The sequence below is a fragment of the Rattus norvegicus genome, chromosome 7 (genome assembly GCF_036323735.1).
Source record: "Rattus norvegicus strain BN/NHsdMcwi chromosome 7, GRCr8, whole genome shotgun sequence".
Classification (NCBI taxonomy): domain Eukaryota; kingdom Metazoa; phylum Chordata; class Mammalia; order Rodentia; family Muridae; genus Rattus; species Rattus norvegicus.
In genome coordinates, this window is record NC_086025.1 from 82,772,181 (window position 1) to 82,795,041 (window position 22,861).

General features: G+C 37.3%; 2 long non-coding RNA genes across 2 annotated transcripts in view; one reads left to right on the plus strand and one right to left on the minus strand.

The window, feature by feature from the left end:
• LOC134479724 (uncharacterized) overlaps positions 1–4,979 on the minus strand; it is a 27,617-nt gene extending 22,638 nt beyond the window's left edge. The window contains exons 1-2 of the long non-coding RNA XR_010053389.1: positions 4,825–4,979; positions 4,548–4,735 (exon numbers count right to left, since the gene is read on the minus strand). This is a non-coding gene — a long non-coding RNA (uncharacterized LOC134479724). The remainder of the gene's footprint in view (positions 1–4,547; positions 4,736–4,824) is intronic.
• Positions 3,980–17,099, plus strand: LOC134479725 (uncharacterized). Its single transcript, XR_010053390.1, has 2 exons — positions 3,980–10,894; positions 16,422–17,099. It is a non-coding gene; the product is annotated as an uncharacterized LOC134479725 (long non-coding RNA).
• The last annotated feature ends 5,762 nt before the right edge of the window (positions 17,100–22,861 follow it).

Below are 22,861 nucleotides of genomic sequence, written 5' to 3' on the forward strand. Positions count from 1 at the left end.
CTTCATAATAGACCCAAATAATATAAAGTACCTCGGTGTGACTTTAACCAAGCAAGTAAAAGATCTGTACAATAAGAACTACAAGACACTGAAGAAGGAAATTGAAGAAGACCTCAGAAGATGGAAAGATCTCCCAGGCTCATGGATTGGCAGGATTAATATAGTAAAAATGGCCATTTTACCAAAAGCAATCTACAGATTCAATGCAATCCCCATCAAAATACCAATCCAATTCTTCAAAGAGTTAGACAGAACAATTTGCAAATTCATCTGGAATAACAAAAAACCCAGGATAGCTAAAACTATCCTCAACAATAAAAGGACTTCAGGGGGAATCACTATCCCTGAACTCAAGCAGTATTACAGAGCAATAGTGATAAAAACTGCATGGAATTGGTACAGAGACAGACAGATAGACCAATGGAATAGAATTGAAGACCCAGAAATGAACCCACACACCTATGGTCACTTGATTTTTGACAAAGGAGCCAAAACCATCAAATGGAAAAAAGATAGCATTTTCAGCAAATGGTGCTGGTTCAACTGGAGGTCAACATGTAGAAGAATGCAGATCGATCCATGCTTATCACCCCGTACAAAGCTTAAGTCCAAGTGGATCAAGGACCTCCACATCAAACCAGACACACTCAAACTAATAGAAGAAAAACTAGGGAAGCATCTGGAACACATGGGCACTGGAAAAAATTTCCTAAACAAAACACCAATGGCTTACGCTCTAAGATCATGAATCGACAAATGGGATCTCATAAAACTACAAAGCTTCTGTAAGGCAAAGGACACGGTGGTTAGGACAAAACGGCAACCAACAGATTGGGAAAAGATCTTTACCAATCCTACAACAGATAGAGGCCTTATATCCAAAATATACAAAGAACTCAAGAAGTTAGATCGCAGGGAAACAAATAACCCTATTAAAAATGGGGTTCAGAGCTAAACAAAGAATTCACAGCTGAGGAATGCCGAATGGCTGAGAAACACCTAAAGAAATGTTCAACATCTTTAGTCATAAGGGAAATGCAAATCAAAACAACCCTGAGATTTCACCTCACACCAGTGAGAATGGCTAAGATCAAAAACTCAGGGGACAACAGATGCTGGCGAGGATGTGGAGGAAGAGGAACACTCCTCCATTGTTGGTGGGATTGCAAACTGGTACAACCATTCTGGAAATCAGTCTGGAGAATCCTCAGAAAATTGGACATTGAACTGCCTGAGGATCCAGCTATACCTCTCTTGGGCATATACCCAAAAGATGCCCCAACATATAAAAAAGACACGTGCTCCACTATGTTCATTGCAGCCTTATTTATAATAGCCAGAAGCTGGAAAGAACCCAGATGCCCTTCAACAGAGGAATGGATACAGAAAATGTGGTACATCTACACAATGGAATATTACTCAGCTATCAAAAACAATGACTTCATGAAATTCGTAGGCAAATGGTTGGAACTGGAAAACATCATCCTGAGTGAGCTAACCCAATCACAGAAAGACATACATGGTATGCACTCATTGATAAGTGGCTATTAGCCCAAATGCTTGAATTACCCTAGATGCCTAGAGCAAATGAAACTCAAGACGGATGATCAAAATGTGAATGCTTCACTCCTTCTTTAAAAGGGGAACAAGAATACCCTTGGCAGGGAAGAGAGAGGCAAAGATTAAAACAGAGACTGAAGGAACACCCATTCAGAGTCTGCCCCACATGTGGCCCATACATATATAGCCACCCAATTAGACAAGATGGATGAAGCAAAGAAGTGCAGACCGACAGGAGCCGGATGTAGATCGCTCCTAAGAGACACAGCCAGAATACAGCAAATACAGAGGCGAATGCCAGCAGCAAACCACTGAACTGAGAAGAGGACCCCCGTTGAAGGAATCAGAGAAAGAACTGGAAGAGCTTGAAGGGGCTCGAGACTCCATATGTACAACAATGCCAAGCAACCAGAGCTTCCAGGGACTAAGCCCCTACCCAAAGACTATACATGGACTGACCCTGGACTCTGACCTCATAGGTAGCAATGCATATCCTAGTAAGAGCACCAGTGGAAGGGGAAGCCCTGGGTCCTGCTAAGACTGAACCCCCAGTGAACTAGTCTATGGGGGGAGGGCGGCAATGGGGGGAGTGTTGGGAGGGGAACACCCATAACGAAGGGGAGGGGGGAGGGGGATGTTTGCCCGGATACCAGGAAAGGGAATAACACTTGAACTGTATATAAAAAATACTCAAGTTAATAAAAGAAATATATATAAAAAAATTTATGGCAGTGTACCATTATCTTTTTTTCATTTTTCTGTATATTGATTAATGGTGTGTCAGAAACAAAAATATTTCTCAGCAAAAACACATTAATTGTGATTAATATGTGTTATTTATACATATTTATATTTATGTGTTTTTAATAGATCTTAATAGAGCAACATTTTGCAACAACCCTATAATTGTTTGAGAGTGCAGCAAATTGGGTCTTGTTTATGTATCCAGTCTGTTAGTCTATGTGCTTTTAGTGGAGAATTGAGTCCGTTGGTTTTAAGAGATATTAAGGAGCAGTGATGATTGCTTCCTGATATTTTTGTTGTTGTTGTTGTTGTTATGAGAGGTGGAATTATGTTTTTGTGGCTAACTTCTTTCGGGTTTGTTGCAAGATTATTTTTTGCTTTTTCTATGGTGTAGTTTTCCTTCTTATTTTGGAGTTTTCCATGTGTTATCCTTTGTAGGCATTTATTTGTGTAAAGATATTGTGTATATTTGGTTTTGACACAGAATATCCTGGTTTCTCCATTTATGTTAATTGAGAGTTTTGCTGGGCTGTTATTTTTGTTCTCTTAGGGTTTCCTTGACATATGACCAGTATCTTCTGGCTCTCATAGTCTCTGTTGAGAAGCTGGGTGTAATTTTGATAGGTCTGCCTTCATATGTTACTTGACCTTTATCTCTTACTGATTTTAATATTCTTTCTTTCTTTGGTGCATTTGGTGTTTTGATTATTATGTGACTAAAGGGGTTTATTTTCTGTTCCAGTCTCTTTTGAGTTCTGTTGGCTTCCTGTACGTTCATGGGCATCTCTTTCTTTGGTTTAGGGTATATTATAGTATTATTATTATTATCTTATATTATTTTGTTGAGGATAATTTTCTGGCCCTTTAAGTTGGGAATCATTGCTTTCTCCTTTACCTATCATCCTTAGGTTTGGGCTTCTCATTGTGTCCTGGATTTTCTGGATATTTTGAATTAGGAGCTTTTTTGCAGTTTGCATTTTTAAAAATTTTTTATTAGATATATTTCTTTACTTACATTTCAAATGTTATTCCCCTTCCAAGTTTTCTGTCCATTAGCCCCATTTTATTTGATTCTGTGTCAATGTTTTCTTTGGTATCTTCTGCACCTGAGATTCTCTCTTCTGCCTCTTGTATTCGGTTGGTAACGCTTGCATCTATGACTCCTGAGCTCTTTCCTAGGTTTTCTATCTCCAAGGTTGTCTTCCTTTGTGATTTCTTTATTGTTTCTATTTCCATTTTAAAATCCTGGATGGTTTTGTTTAATTCATTTACCTGTTTTGTGGTACTTTCCAGTGTATCTTTATGGACTTTTTCCATTTTCTGGTTAAGGTCTTCTACTTGTTTATCTGAGTTCTCCTGTGTTTCTTTAAGGGGGTTACTTATGTCCTTCCTGACTTTAGTCCTCTATCATTAAATGAGGTGCGATTTTAGATCCAAATCTTGCTTTTTAGGTGTGATGGTGTATCCAGGACTTGCTGTGTTGGGAGAACTGGGTTCCAGTGATGCCAACTAGTCTTGATTTCTGCTGCTTATGCTCTTGTGTTTGCCTCTTGCCAGCTGGTTATCTCTAGTGCTACCTGCTCTTGCTGTCTCTGACCAGAGCCTGTCCCTCTTGTGATCTTTGTTGTGTCAGAACTCCTCAGAATCCAGCTGTCTCTGTGATCTTGTGATTCTGGAACTCTGGGTGTGTCAGAGCTCCTGGAAATCTAACTGCCTCTGGAATCCTGAAATCCAGGTATGACCAAGCTCCAGGAATCCTATTGAGTGAGCGCTCCTGGGAGTCAAACTTTCTCATGGTATTTCAGGAGTGAGAAGGGAGCCAGAGCCTTGGCTTTGCACCAAACACAGGTGCAAGGTAGAAGGAACCTGTGCCTCTGGCAGGTGGGGTTAGGGTTTCCCTGGTTCCTGTGGATGTTTCAGTGATGCTAGGTTTTTGGAAAGATGTTGTGACCTCAGTTTTTATCTTGAGAGTATCAGAGGTCCAGTGCTTCTGGTTGTATCTGATCTTCTGGGAGTTCAGCTTTATCTGTGATCCTGTGATCCTGTGATCCTGGATTTCAAAGCACCTCTGACCCTGAGCTTGTTAGAGCGCCTGGGAGTTGGGCTTCCTCTGGGTGTTGTTGAACTGGGTGTGGAGCCAGAGCCAAGGTCTGCTCAGGGCACTGACTCAAACTGGAAGGGACCCATGCCACTGGGGAACCCAGTTATTCTGGGTGTCAGGGCAGATGTTATGTCCTACTCACCTCTGGTCCTGGGCATGTTAGAGCTCCTAGAAATTGGATTTCCTCTGGGTGTTGTGGGACTGTGTTCAAAGACAGTGCCCAAGGTTTGCTCAGGACAATGGTTCAGGCTGGGAGGGCTTTTTCTTCTTCTTCTTCTTTTTTTTTTGCATTCCAACAAAGTTCTTTATTCCAAGCTTCAAAGTAAATGTCTAGAAAATAGACACATTACACTGAAGTAAAAATTTTAATTTGTGATAATTTTAAAAAATTTTTTATTAGATATATAAACTTTACTTACATTTCAACCGTTATTCTGCTTGCTTCCCGGTTTCCTATCCATGAACCTCCATTCCCTCCCCTCCCCCTCCTCCATACAGGTTTAAAATTCCTTTTGTTTATAGTTTCCCCTCTTGTGGTTTGAATAGGTATGGTGTCCATAGATTCATGCATTTGAATGTTTAGTCCATAGAAAATGGCAACATTAGGAAGGTTGGCCTCCTTGGAGTAGGCTTAGCTTTGTTAGATGAAGTATGTCACAGTTGGGGAGGATTATGAGGTCTCCTATACCTAAGCTTTGGTCAGTGGCATAGTCTTTCTCTTTGCTGCCTGGAGATCAAGATGTAGAACTCTCAGCCTCATCTCTACTACCACATAGGTCTGTATGCTGCTGTGATTTCTGCCATGCTGATAAAGGACTAAACCTCTGTAAGCCAGCCCCAATTAATTGCTGTCCTTTATAATAGATGTCTCAGTTATGATGTCACTTCACAGCAATAAAACCTTAAGTAAGTTGCCTCCCCCAAATTATGCCAGATCCTTCCCACATACTTTCCCATACAGCTTCATGTTCTTCCTCTCTTTTTAGAAAACAAATGACCCTAGAAGTAAACAAAACAGATAAATAATAAAAAGCAATGCAAAGAAACATGCAAACACACACATACATACCCACAGGCACATATGTATACACATGCACTCCTGCAAGCAGACATCCATATGAACATAAATTCTGAAAGCCTAATATACAATCAAAAGGTGTACAAAAACACCACTGAGTTTGTTTTGTGTTGGATACATATTTCTTTCTGAATATGAGACCTATTCTTAAATATCATTAATATGCGTAGTAGACAGCATTGAAAGAACTGTTTTTTCCTTTCCAAGTTGATGTCAGTTGGAGATAAATTCTTGGTGACAGATGAGAGCTCGTGTGTACTTCCCCTTTTTATGCTTGAAGATACTGTCTTTCTGAAACCTCTACAGACCCTGGGCATGAGACCACAGCCTGTATGGTTTCATATTATATCCATCAGTTTGGTTGTATCTAAAAGACACTGTTTCCTTGAACTCCATCCTTTGAGTTCTCATAGTCTCTCTTCCTGGACTGCCACATACTCTGAACCCTGGGGAAGAGTTTCAAGGAAAAATCCATTTAGGACTGAGCACTTTTAAGTCTCAAGTTCTTTGCACATTGTCAAATTATAGGTTACTGTATTAGTTCTAGTGCAAGATGTTCCTGATGACGACTGAGAGATTCTGATTTATAGTTATAGCAGAATGTCACTAGGTGCCATCTTGGTGCTGGGTTCCTTTAGCAAAATAATAATATTTAATTTTCCTTGGATTTCTTGTCTTGATTTATGAGCTCAGATAAGGACTGGACTAAGACTCCATTATTGTTTGCAGAGTACAGACTTTGAAAAAAAGAGATAGTATCCAGAAATATGCACTGTTTTTTCCTGTATGCAAAAAATATGATTCCTAATATAAACAATTTGTCAAACCACTGTTTTCAACACATACCTAGCAGCACCCCACTCTCCCCAACAAAATGCACTACTACAAGATTATGCTGCAACTTCTGTTGTGAAGGAAAAAATATCTTCCCTTAAAACCCTAGTAACTCATTCATTTGAGAAATGCAAGGGAGACAACCTATTCCTTAGACATTCTGATGAAAGTTGATTACTTCATTGCATTTATTTTACTAGCTGGTATCTCTTTCTTATTTATGAGAAAAGGTGTCTCAGAGATACTTGCGGTAAGAAACATGCAGTGGGATGAAAGATAATAGTAATGTCTTTTTTAATGTTACTCTGTATTTTGCAGTTGTGTTTTATAGTTGTTTGCTCTATAGTAAAATTTTATATTTTTATTTCTTTCTCCCTAAATTCTGCACACATATACACAAATTTATATATTCAATTTTTATATTACAATTTAAAAAGAAATCTGCTTTTAAATTTAACTGGGACTGAATTTAATGAACCAACACTTGGAATACATATTGTAGAATTATAAACCTCTGCATGTATTACCATTCCTCAGTGTGTTATTTTTGTGGACAGTTTATTTCAGCATTGCATTGAAATATTTCTTTTTGTATTTCTGCTTTACTACATGATCAATGATTTCTACTCTATAATAATTTAGATTTTTGCTGTGCCTTAAACGTATTGGTTTCTATGATAGCCACAACTAATATTTGATATTATATTCAATCCATCTCCTATTTAGAAAACAAAAATGTAGAAGTGCTATCACATTGATCAGCGATCTTAGTATGTTCTGAGTCTCTAACTGAGACTTTAACTTCTAAATTAGTGTTGTCCTACACAGCAGTGATCTTGAGAAAGTGTAGAACAATGAGATACTTTTCCCTATTGTTTATTTATGGCAACTAGATTTAAAAATGTTACCATCTGGCTCTTCTGGGCCCTAAGAACTATGACTGTGATAAAAATTTTTACCCATGATGGTGATGAAGAACAAAAGAAACGCGAAAGCAGATGTAGTTATTTCCTTAAGTTTTCTGATATTCTTTTTATTTTCAGTATAAAATGTGATTTCCTTACAGAAAACTTTAGACTTTAACATGTAGCTATGTTCCATTCACATTTCTTCTTTCAAGTATATTACATACACAGGATCCATACTCACCTTAATAAGTTCATTATCTAGTTTTCCTGCATTTTTCATGCATCCTTCACAATACTGTTCAGAGTAACACAGGTAATTAGATAAGTAGAGACTGTACAGTCTGTGAATCAAAATTATAAGAAGATCTAACTTTTTTTTGCAACATGTGTTTTCAGATTGCTGAGGAAATTTGACCTGATGATAAATCTTTCATACTGAGCAGACTTTAATCGTAAATTATGGACTAAATTTCAAACTACTTATTCTCTTATGACCTGTCTTTGATCTTGGATTTGTGTCTCAAACTATAAATTTACAAGAGGAAATGCTAGTCTTTAACAGAATCTACCTTTATGGTGCTATATTTAGGCCATTAACTTATTAAATGAGGATTTTGTAGCCCTAGAAAAGCACTTCAAAAAATTTTAGTGAAGTATTATACAAATTGTGGATATATTCATACAATGTTTGCAAATAAGTTTCAAGAAATAAAAGCTATTTATTAATTTAAGTAACAAAATTAAATATAAGTTAAATGACTTGTTTCTGTATTAGTGTAATTTCTGACATATATTAGTGTTTTCTTCTTTAAAACATAGGACACATACTGGTCCACAGCTACCATAAAAGGAAAGTGAGTGCCCTAGTGGAACATGATGGTATTACATTTTTAATGAAAATATTTCCAGTTATTTTTTATTTTATCAGTTTCCACAATTGTCTTCTCTTTAATTATAAATTAGAGTAAGACATTTACTTTTCTCATGCTTCTAACTGATTCATTGTCCAACATCAAAAGGAAGAAAATCCCTTGGCCCTGTGAAGGTTTGTTTCCCCAGTGTAGGGTAATGCCAGAGCGTTGAGTTTGGAGTGGGTGGGTGGTAGTAGGAGCATCCTCATAGAAGCACAGATAGGGGGAAGGTGGTATGGGATAGTAGGGGAAAATGATAACATTTGAAATGTAAATACATAAACGATCCAAGAAAATTAAAAATTTTAAAAAATTCGCAAATAATTACTTTGTTTCCCAAAAGGCTTTAATTTGTAAACAACATTCATAGCAGTCTTTATTCCTTTTTGAGAGTGAGTTTCTAAGTCACACTGATGCATATGTCTATATATAGATTAAAATATCCATATATTTATGTAATCATGTGCAATATATAAGGAATAAGAAAGCTTTTAGGAAAAAATATTTTCTGGAAATATAAAGAATTCTATTTTAATGGCCAGATAATTTTTGCCTTTTATAATAAAAATAGTGAAAATAGACTTTTATGTCATTTCAAAATACCTCAACAATGGAAATGGCTCAGTGTGCAAACACCAAGCCTGGTTACCTGAGTCTTTCCTTCATTATTAATGTCAACTTCTCAATGTATAATTTACCCATTAATGTATGGCCATTAAATACAAAACATCACAGTCTGTCAATCACACAGACTTTTATTATTGGTACAATAGTAGTACAAGAGATATGGTGTAGTCAACTACTTCTTGTTTGAATTTAGACCCATTCGATGAGATGAAATACATATATCACATTGCTAAAATGGATAAGACCTGAGACTACATAGGTTGTGTGTTTAGGAGAACCCTAATGCTATAATTGTGCTAAAGGGATATAGCAATAAAATGACTCCTAATGATATCTGGCTATACTTATAGATCAGTGGATTGCTCAACCCAAATCATAGAACCTTGTTTTTGTAGAATATAGGAACTAATAGACATCCAAGGTAGATAATGTACAAAGACTGAGCACTCAGTTGTGGTACTCATCAAGCCCCATGTCCTTCAAGGCTAAGGGAACTAAGAAGGAGGAGGCAGAAATATTTTATGAACCAGAAGTGAGTGATGATTGTAAGCAAATAAATGAAAGAACCAAGACACATAACTCAAAAGACTGTGAATGAGAAAAAGACATGCACAGATTCTAGCCATACTGGGTCTCTGCACTTAAAGAATTTAGACACGGGGGCTAATTATTACCATGAAGCTTTTTGTGATTGATAGCTGCTGAGAAGGTGAATGTCCATTTTCTCCAATGGAGTGTCACTGAGTATATCGATCCTACTCCCAGACGTGACCTGTGCACATGAGTATGCCAACACAAATAAATTTCATATTTATTTGGTTTGCTTTGGTTTTGTGTCTAGATATGTGTGAACTTATTGTTTCTCTGTTTGCTTGTAATGTCTTTGTCTGATCTGGTTTATTTTGTTTTGTTTTTTGCTGTATATTCAGATTTTCATTTCTTTGTTGTTTATTTTGCTACTTATTTTTGGAAAGAAGAGAGGAAGAACCTGAAGTTGAGTGGTTAGGGAGGTGCAGAGATGTGAAGATTTAGGAAAGGAGAAGTTAATGAGATCAAAATATATTGTAATGAAAATATTTTAGATAAAAGTTTAAAAAGCTTCACTATCTCAGTGTCAGCATATACACTTATCATCACTTTGAAGTGGAGACGTCTGGTTTCTTTGGAGATTCAGCTGTGTAATGTGATGCTTTGCTGGAATCTGTCTTATGAGAGGACATTTTGCTGAGGCAGGCACATGAGATGATGTTCCATGATGTTTGGAAAGAATATAAGCATAACCCAACAGAGCATGAACAATGCTTGTAGATTGGTATGTCTTGCAACCCTTTGTTGCTCTTTGCTTGCCATGACTTCATAGATAGAAAAGCACCAAAGAACTCATAAGATTCTGGCTGCTGCTTGATACTTCTTCAGACTCCTCCCAATTGGCTGAGCCACATGGTTTCTTCTGCATCAACCTACTGCTACTGATATGTTTGGTGTTTTGGACTCTACTGCTGATATCCTGACAATGAAGATTGGAATTAAACCAAAGGACTACTACCAAAATGTCCACAACCCCCTTCTCCTATAAACCTTCTTCTTCCCTATTTCTGGTCAGTGGTCTAAAACAGAGATTGAAGTGTTTAAAAACCCTTATCAAAGTAGGTTTTGAAAAATCTTAGCATGCATCACTGTCTATACTTGGAAACTCTAATATTATTGGACATTTTCATGAAAATTGTAAAATTTTTAAATTATTTATTTCTTTTTGGTCTAACTTTTATTTATTTATTTTAATTACACAAATTTTAATATATTTAATATGTATAAATCATTATTGCTTCTCTTTGAGAAGTATCTGAGTAGTTATTTATTCAGGAATAATAGTATCCTGCAGAAGAAAGACATTAGATATTTGGGATCTTTGTGGTGATGAGGTTAACAGAATTATTTTCCATTATTCTGTGGTATATGGTTCTAACATCATGTCTTCTTTTTTCCTCAAACTCCAGAAATATCAGTATGAAAATACAGTTGGGAAGATGGGAAGTTAAACTGGCCCTCAGAAAGTACCACATGCATAGTAGAAGCTGGAATTATTTAAAATTAATTCAAGGACATTAGAGTCTTTATACCACCAAATCAGGTAGTCATTATTCATCTACAGGAGAACTACATCCTTTGAATAAAGATGGTATTATTAAGGGAGGGGTAGATTTGAGAGGTATTCCTCACATCTAGCTGAAAGATGTGTACACACAAGCACACACACAGCAAGAAAGAGGGAGGGAGGGAAGGAGAGAGAGATGGAGGGAGGGGAAGAGAGAGGGAGAGGGAAAGGGAGAGGACAGAGGGATTCAGCAGGCAGAGGTACAGAGAAAGAGAGACAGAAAAGCAGAGAACAAGAGAGACAAGGACACATATACCCAAGGAGAAAGTCAATAGGCATAGGATGACACACTACACATGAAAGCAGAGATAGGATGGCTGAAATCCAGGTAGGAGAATAGCAGTTAAGGTCCTAATGATATCATAAGAAAACATAAAGAAGCAGCAGATCTTCATACATTTTGAAGGAAATTCAAAATAGATTTGACATAGGAAGATGACAAAAGTAATTAGGGTAACTTAGGTTTCAGTATTCTAAATATAAATCCTCTTGACACACTACGTAAAATGTACCAAATATTTTATTAGATATTTTGTTAGAAAAATACAATGTGTATTGTAGAATATGTTGCAGTTGTAATATTTATTTTTATTTAGTACTGAATATGAAAAAGATAATGATATTCTTAATTTTTAAAAAGTGGTTACTGAAAAAAATGTCAATATCACTACATACAAATAGTCCTTAACATTTGGTGCCTCATAAAATGACCTGAATCAGGGTCTATCAAACAATTTGAGTCCAAAATAAAAACACTTTTTCTACTTAATATGTGTGAAAGTATAACTATCCTCAGGTTTTCTACAATTTCTTACATTAATTGAGGGGGACTTATGTATGAAAGGTCTCCCAAGAAATTTCAGGTCATAAGCTTACTAAAGATTTCATACTGTTAGAGAATATATAGTCCCAGAGGATACACTGACAGTTGCTGATGATGGAGAGGTTTTTAGGCACAGTTCCCAAGATTCCTGTCTGAACTGCACAGAATGCATTCATCTTTAATTTATGAACCACTCTGCTCTACACATGGTGTCTTTGTTTTGGAAAACTGCCAGTGGATACATTCACAACTCACTAGTAGGATTAGCAAATATGATTGTATTATCTACTACTGCAGGTAGAACTACTAATTCACTGTTTAAAACGTTCTCTCTCTCTCTCTCTCTCTCCCTCCCTCCCTCCTTCCCTCCCTCCCTCTCTCTCTCTCTCTCTCTCTCTCTCTCTCTCTCTCCTGTTCCCCCTCCCTTCCCCCTCCCGCTCCCCACCTTGTGTGTGAGTCTTGTGTGTGTGTGTGTGTGTGTGTGTGTGTGTGTGTGTGTGTGTGTATGTGTCTTATGCTCATGAGTGTGTGGATGTGTGAATCATCCATGTACTTCAGTGCCATACCAGGACGATATGTGAGTTTCTTCCTTTATTGCTCCTAATTATTTCCTTGAGACAGGGTCTCTCGTAAATGAGAAGTTTGTCTGCTAAAGTATGCTACCACTTTACAACATCAAATGTTAATACCACAACTAACTCTTTTTCTTTTTAATTTTTACTGAAGCACTCAGACCTGCAAAACAAATACTCTTATCTAAGAAATCATCTCCCAGCACACCTATCAATTATGTATAGATAATTAGTGCAAAAAGCTTGCTCAAGATGCTTTTGTTATTCTTTTCAAAACAGTCTTCCAGTGTACACATTCTTGGTTATTCAGATTTATAATTAATTTTCCAAAGCCTCAGTAAAAGATTTTGAAAAAGTTATGCTCTATTATTCTGTAATATAGCTATACCATATTCTTAGTGTGTTTAAATACTACTAGAATTGGTTACTGTTTTAAAAATATACATTTATGACTGTCCTGAGTCTTCACAACGAAAAACACACTAGTCTAGGATATAAGATAAGTGTCATACATGAGAAAGTTGGAAGGTCTTTGAGATAACACACATAAACTTTGGAAAGCCATATAGGAACAAGAAAAGAGACTCAGAAAAACTAGGATGGGAAAAGAATGTAAAATGACTTTCATACCCTAGATAAGTCAATGTGGAGAGCATCTGAAATCCCAAAAATTGAAACACTGTTGAGAAGTCTAGGACACAGTGATCTCAGAAATGATGTTTTTTTTTCCCCAAGTGAGAATTATGACAATGACTTCTAAGATTATAGAGTGCATGTGTGTTTTGGATTCAATAAAGGAGAAAATTACAGGTGAGTAAGAGTGAACCAAGAGACATTCTTTTAGAGGTGTTTTCCCAAAAGAACATCATGTAATGAGACACCACATTTTCTATGAGTTAAAATGGAAAAGAAATGTGATGATTTAAGCTACAAAGAGAGGTGTTAAAGAAATCAGTTAAATAGGGCAAGAGAGTTGGTTCCTGGACAACAGGAGGCTTTTATTTGTGTAAAAGAGGGAAGTCCATTAACCCAGTTCAACAGAAAACATTGGAAATGTTTTTGAACAAATGTAAAGCATCAGCACGCTGGGGGTTTGAGAGTTAGAATCCTCTGACATCCCCTAACCCAAGTGCAGTGCTTATTTTACACAGCACAAGAGGGAAGGGGCATTTGACCTAGGAGAGGTAGGAAGTAAAATATTGATCTGTAGGAGTAGGCCACTACCTTAGTAGAAAACTATAGTGGGTTTGATAAGCAAGACTGACAATCTCATTGGGGTTACTTATATCTAGACTTAAAGGCTGTGGGCTGCTTTATAGCCACTGATAGAGTAAATGCAGAGATGTAGCCCAAAGCTTTAAGTTAAAGAATGGCTGAAAGTACACCAGTAACTTGAGGTACTGAGAAAAAGCAGGAGTTTAAAACAAATGCTTAACAACAAACGGAACTAACTCCCTGACATATGGTATGCACAGGTGTAGAACAGGATAATAGTTAAAAGCGAAGAAATGAAGGGATGGAAATTGATGCATGGCTATATAGGTATGATCTTATGACTTCTAGTCACCAATGCAGCCCATAGCCAGAGACTAGATCTTCTCAAATGCAGCTTAGCAGTTGATACAGTCAACAAAGATGGTGTCAACATTATATCTACTGTGAGGGTTGCCAATGAGATTGGGTAGAAAAAAAAACACCAAATGGCAATAAGTAAATTAAGACTGGCAGCACATTTTATTAGATTATAGCAACAGATTCTGAGTATCAGGGAATGAAGGCAAAGATCAGAGGGCAGAAAACAAGCAGGGGTTCCACTTGCTTGTACTGTGAAACCCACATGATTCTTTCAGAAGCTTGGATGTTATCTCATTTGTTAAAATTACTATAATTTTCACTCCTCTTTATTTACCTAAAATTTATTAGTATACCTGATCTTAGATTATGGATCTTTGTTAGTCTATTCCAATTTACATATTTCTCTGGTTCTTCAAGGTCCATTTTTCTCAGTCATAGAAGTTGTGTATCTTTTTAATTTATGTTTCTGTTGCTTAGCAACTGCTTTTAGAAGAAATAAAACCCTTAGTAAAATTGAGTGGCAAACTTGTGAATGAACCAATAAAATGATCAACTAGCTTCATGCCAAGTGCCTTCTATTAGAAATATAATGTCGTGGTATGTTTTAAAATCTTAAAATGTCATTTTGACTGTGTCTAATCTCTGCTTCCTCTCCTTTTTCTACCTTTCTTACCAATGTTTTGAGAAACCAAAATAATCTCAAGTTCACTGTGTAGCTGAGGATGTCCTTAAGCTCTTCTGATCTCTTCTTCCACTTCACAAGTGATAGAATAACAGACATCTACCTTCTTACCCTGCTTGTTTTTCAGCATGTTATATCATATTCAATAAGCAAATGTTCCATTAATCAAATAAAGCACACATGAGCCCACAAGTATTTCAATAAGTATCATTTATACTATATTGCTGAGTCAGGACGATAGTAAATTTTATTGTTACAAATATTTAACTATTATCAGTTTTATTGTTCCAATTAAATATGTTATTGCAATATAAATCTGCATGTACATTAACTTCCCAGAAAGCTGATTATACTGTATTTAAATTCTTCTTCAATCTTTAAGAGAGACACATTTGATTTATGTCAAATATCCTTTTGATAGAAGTGATATAAATATCCAATTGCATTTTGATTAGATTTTGCATAGTAAGGATCTCGCCTTTGAACAGTGCTGAGACAGCATGATATCAGTGTAATTGCATTGACATCATAACAGGTCCTTGGCAGCAATAGTGCTCTCAATAATGCAAATATAGTGCATAATTAAGGTAGAGAATACCACCACGGTCAGCAATATGCCTCCTCTGGAGCCTATATGATGTTCTGTATTACAGCTATGAGAGTGATGATTAGAGTTCATAACTTCTAAGGGCAGCGTGTAATGGACAATATGTGAAATCACAAAAGAGGAAAACTATCATGGGCAGCAGCTGTTTCAGTTTCTTCAGTTTATTCATAAACTTCACATTCCTAATGCTAGTGTTCTTGGATGTTATGGGTACACCCTTTAGACTGGAAAAATTGCACATGAAGGTCAATAAAAACCAATTTTTGACTTTCAAATTACAATAAATAAAACGAGTACACTTAGAATCTTGTAGACAATTTATTAATTACAGTAGATAAAAATTACAATGGGATTCATTAATATTCTCTATACCTACTCTAACATTTCAATATTGCAGAGTAAATGTGTTGTTGTATCATGCACTGCTAGACTGCTTTAGGGAAGTCACCTCTAAATTATTTAACATATTGTATTCTATTTTCATCCAAAAATTAAAGGAAATGTGCTATTTAATAATGTGAATCTTATTAGAATTAAATTGGATAATGTAGACTTGTATTTGGTTTGCTCCCTATTAAATTACTGATATTAAACAAATTTTATTTACTGTTCTCTAGGATATTATTTTATCACCAGGATATAAAATACAAAAACATCAGTTAGCTTAAAATTCATTAAATAGTAGATCATAAGATGGCTTTAAAGGAAGAGATGTGGTCTTTTCTGAATGTCAAATATCTAACACTTTTTGATTGCCTCAATGTATTTATCCAATACTTTTTATTAAGATTTAGTTTATGTAATAATATATTCTTAATGTTAAAATCTCAAAAAATGGGAGTTGAGCTTCTTCTAGGTGTTGTGGGACTGGGTGCAGAGCCAGTGCCCAAGGTCTGCTCAGGACACTGGTTCAGACTTCGAGGAATCTATGCCACTGGCTGAGTGGGGGTTCCTGTTCCTCTGGATCCTGGAGGACTGAGTTACTGTGAATGCTGGGGCTGATATTGTGGCCTTTTCTGTGATCCTGCAACACAGGAATGGATACAGAAAATGTGATACATTTACACAGTAGAGTACTATTCAGCTATTAAAAACAGTGACTTCATGAAATTCTTAAGCAAATGGATGATACAAAATATCATCCTGAGTGAGGTAGACTAATCACAAAAGAATACACATGGTATACACTCAGAGATTAGTGGATATTATCCCAAAACTCAGAATACTTAATATACATTTTATAGATCACATGAAGCTCATGAAGAAGGAAGACCAAAGTGTGGATGCTTCAGTCCTTCCTAGAAGGGGGAAGAAAATACTCACAGGAGGAAATACAGAGACAAAGTGTGGAGCAGAGACTGAAACGAGGGCCATCCAGCGACTGCCACACCAAACCAAGACTTTATTGCAAATGCCAAGAAGTGCATGCTGACAGGAGCCTGTTATAGCTGTCTCATGCAAGGCTCTACCAGAGCCTGACAAATTCAGAGGCAGATGCTTGCAGTCAACCACTGGACTGAGAATGGGGTCTCCAATGAAGGAGTTAGAGAAAGGACTGAAGGAGCTGAGGGTTTGCAACCCCATAGAAAGAACATTAATCATCCAGAGCCCCAGTGCTCCCAGGGATTAAACTACCATCCAAAGAGTACACATGATGGAACCATGGCTCCAGCTGCATATGCATCAGAGGATGGCTTGTCAGGCATCAGTGGGAGGAGAGGCCCTTGGTTCTGTGATGGTTTGATGCCCCAGTATAGTGGAATGCCACAGTAGGGAGATGGGAAGGAGTGGATGGGCAGGTGGGGAAACTCGCAAAGAAGGAGGGAAAAGCAGCTTTCTAGAGGGGAAGTTGGGAAAGGGGCTAACATTTAAAACGTAGAGAAAATATCCAATAAAAGACAAGAAAAAGAATTCTCAAGAAATGATTTTAAATTTCTAATTTTATCTAATTTTCACATCTAATGCTTCTATCCAATAAATACACAGAGCTTTGTGAAGTGACTTAATAAGGAACAAGATTGGTATGATGAAATTTGTTTATTTTTCTAGTCATCTGTAAATGTGCTCACTGTAAAAATTTTCAACAATATTTTTTATTTTCTTTTTTTTATTAACTTGAATATTTCTTATATACATTTCGAGTATTATTCCCTTTCCCAGTTTCCCGGCAAACATCCCCCTCCCCGCTCCCCTTCCCTCCAGGTGTTCCCCTCCCAACCCTCCCCCCGTTGCTGCCCTCCCCCCAACAGTCTAGTTCACTGGGGGTTCAGTCTTAGCAGGACCCAGGGCTTCCCCTTCCATTGGTGCTCTTACTACGATATTCATTGCTAGCTATGAGGTCAGAGTCCAGGGTCACCATGTATAGACTTTAGGTAGTGGCTTAGTCCCTGGAAGCTCTGGTTGCTTGGCATTGTTGTACATATGGGGTCTCGAGCCCCTTCAAGCTCTTTCTCCGATTCCTTCAACGGGGGTCCTCTTCTCAGTTCAGTGGTTTGCTACTGGCATTCGCCTCTGTATTTGCTGTATTCTGGCTGTGTCTCTCAGGAGCGATCTACATCCGGCTCCTGTCGGTCTGCACTTCTTTGCTTCATCCATCTTGTCTAATTGGGTGGCTGTATATGTATGGGCCACATGTGGGGCAGACTCTGAATGGGTGTTCCTTCAGTCTCTGTTTTAATCTTTGCCTCTCTCTTCCCTGCCAAGGGTATTCTTGTTCCCCTTTTAAAGAAGGAGTGAAGCATTCACATTTTGATCATCCGTCTTGAGTTTCGTTTGTTCTAGGCATCTAGGGTAATTCAAGCATTTGGGCTAATAGCCACTTATCAATGAGTGCATACCATGTATGTCTTTCTGTGATTGGGTTAGCTCACTCAGGATGATATTTTCCAGTTCCAACCATTTGCCTACGAATTTCATGAAGTCATTGTTTTTGATAGCTGAGTAATATTCCATTGTGTAGATGTACCACATTTTCTGTATCCATTCCTCTATTGAAGGGTATCTGGGTACTTTCCATTTTCTGGCTATTATAAATAAGGCTGCGATGAACATAGTGGAGCATGTGTCTTTTTTATATGTTGGGGCATCTTTTGGGTATATGCCCAAGAGAGGTATAGCTGGATCCTCAGGCAGTTCAATGTACAATTTTCTGAAGAACCTCCAGACTGATTTCCAGAATGGTTGTACCAGTCTGCAATCCCACCAACAATGGAGGAGTGTTCCTCTTTCTCCACATCCTCTCCAGCATCTGCTATCACCTGAGTTTTTGATCTTAGCCATTCTCACCGGTGTGAGGTGAAATCTCAGGGTTGTTTTGATTTGCATTTCCCTTATGACTAAAGATGTTGAACATTTCTTTAGGTGTTTCTCAGCCATTCGGCATTCCTCAGCTGTGAATTCTTTGTTTAGCTCTGATCCCAATTTTTAATAGGGTTATTTGTCCCCTGCGGTCTAACTTCTCGAGTTCTTTGTATATTTTGGATATAAGGCCTCTATCTGTTGTAGGATTGGTAAAGATCTTTTCCCAATCTGTTGGTTGCCGTTTTGTCCTAACCACAGTGTCCTTTGCCTTACTGAAGATTTGCAGTTTTATGAGATCCCATTTGTCGATTCTTGATCTTAGAGCATAAGCCATTGGTGTTTTGTTCAGGAAATTTTTTCCAGTGCCCATGTGTTCCAGATGCTTCCCTAGTTTTTCTTCTATTAGTTTGAGTGTTTCTGGTTTGATGTGGAGGTCCTTGATCCACTTGGACTTAAGCTTTGTACAGGGTGATAAGCATGGATCGATCTGCATTCTTCTACATGTTGACCTCCAGTTGAACCAGCACCATTTGCTGAAAATGCTATCTTTTTTTCCATTGGAAGGTTTTGGCTCCTTTGTCAAAAATCAAGTGACCATAGGTGTGTGGGTTCATTTCTGGGTCTTCAATTCTATTCCATTGGTCTATCTGTCTGTCTCTGTACCAATACCATGCAGTTTTTATCACTATTGCTCTGTAATACTGCTTGAGTTCAGGGATAGTGATTCCCCCTGAAGTCCTTTTATTGTTGAGGATAGTTTTATCTATCCTGGGTTTTTTGTTATTCCAGATGAATTTGCAAATTGTTCTGTCTAACTCTTTGAAGAATTGGATTGGTATTTTGATGGGGATTGCATTGAATCTGTAGATCGCTTTTGGTAAAATGGCCATTTTTACTATATTAATCCTGCCAATCCATGAGCATGGGAGATCTTTCCATCTTCTGAGGTCTTCTTCAATTTCTTTCTTCAGTGTCTTGAAGTTCTTATTGTACAGATCTTTTACTTGCTTGGATAAAGTCACACCGAGGTACTTTATATTATTTGGGTCTATTGTGAAGGGTGTCGTTTCCCTAATTTCTTTCTCGTCTTGTTTCTCTTTTGTGTAGAGGAAGGCTACTGATTTATTTGAGTTAATTTTATACCCAGCCACTTTGCTGAAGTTGTTTATCAGCTTTAGTAGTTCTCTGGTGGAACTTTTGGGATCACTTAAATATACTATCATATCATCTGCAAATAGTGATATTTTGACTTCTTCTTTTCCAAACTGTATCCCCTTGACCTCCTTTTGTTGTCTGATTGCTCTGGCTAGAACTTCAAGAACTATATTGAATAAGTAGGGAGAGAGTGGGCAGCCTTGTCTAGTCCCTGATTTTAGTGGGATTACTTCAAGTTTCTCTCCATTTAGTTTAATGTTAGCAACTGGTTTGCTGTATATGGCTTTTACTATGTTTAGGTATGGGCCTTGAATTCCTATTCTTTCCAGGACTTTTATCATGAAGGGGTGTTGAATTTTGTCAAATGCTTTCTCAGCATCTAATGAAATGATCATGTGGTTTTGTTCTTTCAGTTTGTTTATATAATGGATCACGTTGATGGTTTTCCATATATTAAACCATCCCTGCATGCCTGGGATGAAGCCTACTTGATCATGGTGGATGATTATTTTGATGTGCTCTTAGATTCGGTTTGCCAGAATTTTATTGAGTATTTTTGCGTCGATATTCATAAGGAAAATTGGTCTGAAGTTCTCTTTCTTTGTTGGGTCTTTGGGTGGTTTAGGTATAAGAGTAATTGTGGCTTCATAGAAGGAATTCGGTAGTGCTCCATCTGGTTCAATTTTGTGGAATAGTCTGGATAAAATTGGTATGAGGTCTTCTATGAAGGTTTGATAGAATTCTGCACTAAACCCGTCTGGACCTGGGCTCTTTTTGGTTGGGAGATCTTTAATGACTGCTTCTATTTCCTTAGGAGTTATGGGGTTGTTTAACTGGTTTATCTGTTCCTGATTTAACTTCGGTACCTGGTATCTGTCTAGGAAATTGTCCATTTCCTGTAGATTTTCAAGTTTTGTTGAATATAGGCTTTTATAGTAAGATCTGATGATTTTTTGAATTTCCTCTGTATCTGTAGTATGTCTCCCTTCTCATTTCTGATTTTGTTAATTTGGACACATTCTCTGTGTCCTCTCATTAGTCTGGCTAAGGGTTTATCTATCTTGTTGATTTTCTCAAAGAACCAACTTTTGGTTCTGTTGATTCTTTCTATGGTCCTTTTTGTTTCTACTTGGTTGATTTCAGCTCTGAGTTTGATTATTTCCTGCCTTCTACTCCTCCTGGGTGTATTTGCTTCTTTTTGTTCTAGAGCTTTTAGGTGTGCTGTCAAGCTGCTGACATATGCTCTTTCCTGTTTCTTTCTGCAGGCACTCAGGCTATGAGTTTTCCTCTTAGCACAGCTTTCATTGTGTCCCATAAGTTTGGGTATGTTGTACCTTCATTTTCATTAAATTCTAAAAAGTTTTTAATTTCTTTCTTTATTTCTTCCTTGACCAGGTTATCATTGAGTAGAGCATTGTTCAATTTCCATGTATATGTGGGCATTCTTCCCTTATTGTTATTGAAGACCAGTTTTAGGCCGTGGTGGTCTGATAGCACGCATGGGATTATTTCTATCTTTCTGTACCTGTTGAGGCCCGTTTTTTGACCAATTATATGGTCAATTTTGGAGAAGGTACCATGAGGAGCTGAGAAGAAGTTATATCCTTTTGCTTTAGGATAGAATGTTCTATAAATATCTGTTAAGTCCATTTGGCTCATGACTTCTCTTAGTCTGTCTACGTCTCTGTTTAATTTCTGTTTCCATAATCTGTCCATTGATGAGAGTGGGGTGTTGAAATCTCCCACTATTATTGTGTGAGGTGCAATGTGTGTTTTGAGCTTTAGTAAGGTTTCTTTTACGTATGTAGGTGCCCTTGTATTTGGGGCATAGATATTTAGGATTGAGAGGTCATCTTGGTGGATTTTTCCTTTGATGAATATGAAGTGTCCTTCCTTATCTTTTTTGATGACTTTTAATTGAAAATTGATTTTATTTGATATTAGAATGGCTACTCCAGCTTGCTTCTTCTGACCATTTGCTTGGAAAATTGTTTTCCAGCCTTTCACTCTGAGGTAATGTCTGTCTTTGTCTCTGAGGTGTGTTTCCTGTAGGCAGCAGAATGCAGGGTCCTCGTTGTGTATCCAGTTTGTTAATCTATGTCTTTTTATTGGGGAGTTGAGGCCATTGATGTTGAGAGATATTAAGGAATAGTGATTATTGCTTCCTGTTATATTCATATTTGGATGTGAGGTTTTGTTTGTGTGCTTTTCTTCTCTTTGTTTTGTTGCCAAGACGATTAGTTTCTTGCTTCTTCTAGGGTATAGCTTGCCTCCTTATGTTGGGCTTTACCATTTATTATCGTTTGTAGCGCTGGATCTGTAGAAAGATATTGTGTAAATTTGGTTTTGTCATGGAATATCTTGGTTTCTCCATCTATGTTAATTGAGAGTTTTGCAGGATACAGTAACCTGGGCTGGCATTTGTGTTCTCTTAGGGTCTGTAATGACATCAGTCCAGGATCTTCTGGCCTTCATAGTTTGTGGCAAAAAGTCTGGTGTGATTCTGATAGGTCTGCCTTTATATGTTACTTGACCTTTTTCCCTTACTGCTTTTAATATTCTTTCTTTATTTTGTGCGTTTGGTGTTTTGACTATTATGTGACGGGAGTTGTTTCTTTTCTGGTCTAATCTATTTGGAGTTCTGTAGGCTTCTTGTATGCCTATGGGTATCTCTTTTTTTAGGTTAGGGAAGTTTTCTTGTATGATTTTGTTGAAGATATTTACTGGTCCTTTGAGCTGGGAGTCTTCACTCTCTTCTATACCTATTATCCTTAGGTTTGATCTTCTCATTGAGTCCTGGATTTCCTGTATGTTTTGTTCTTTTCTTTTCTTTTTTTTTTTTTTTTTCGGAGCTGGGGACCGAACCCAGGGCCTTGCGCTTGCTAGGCAAGTGCTCTACCACTGAGCTAAATCCCCAACCCCTTCCTGTATGTTTTGGACCAGTAGCTTTTTCTGCTTTACATTATCTTTGACAGTTGAGTCAATGATTTCTATGGAATCTTCTGCTCCTGAGATTCTCTCTTCTATCTCTTGTATTCTGTTGGTGAAGCTTGTATCTACGGCTCCTTGTCTCTTCTTTTGGTTTTCTATATCCAGGGTTGTTTCCATGTGTTCTGTCTTGATTGCTTCTATTTCCATTTTTAATTCCTTCAACTGTTTCATTGTGTTTTACTGGAATTCTTTCAGGGATTGTTGCGATTCCTCTCTGTAGGCTTCTACTTGTTTATTA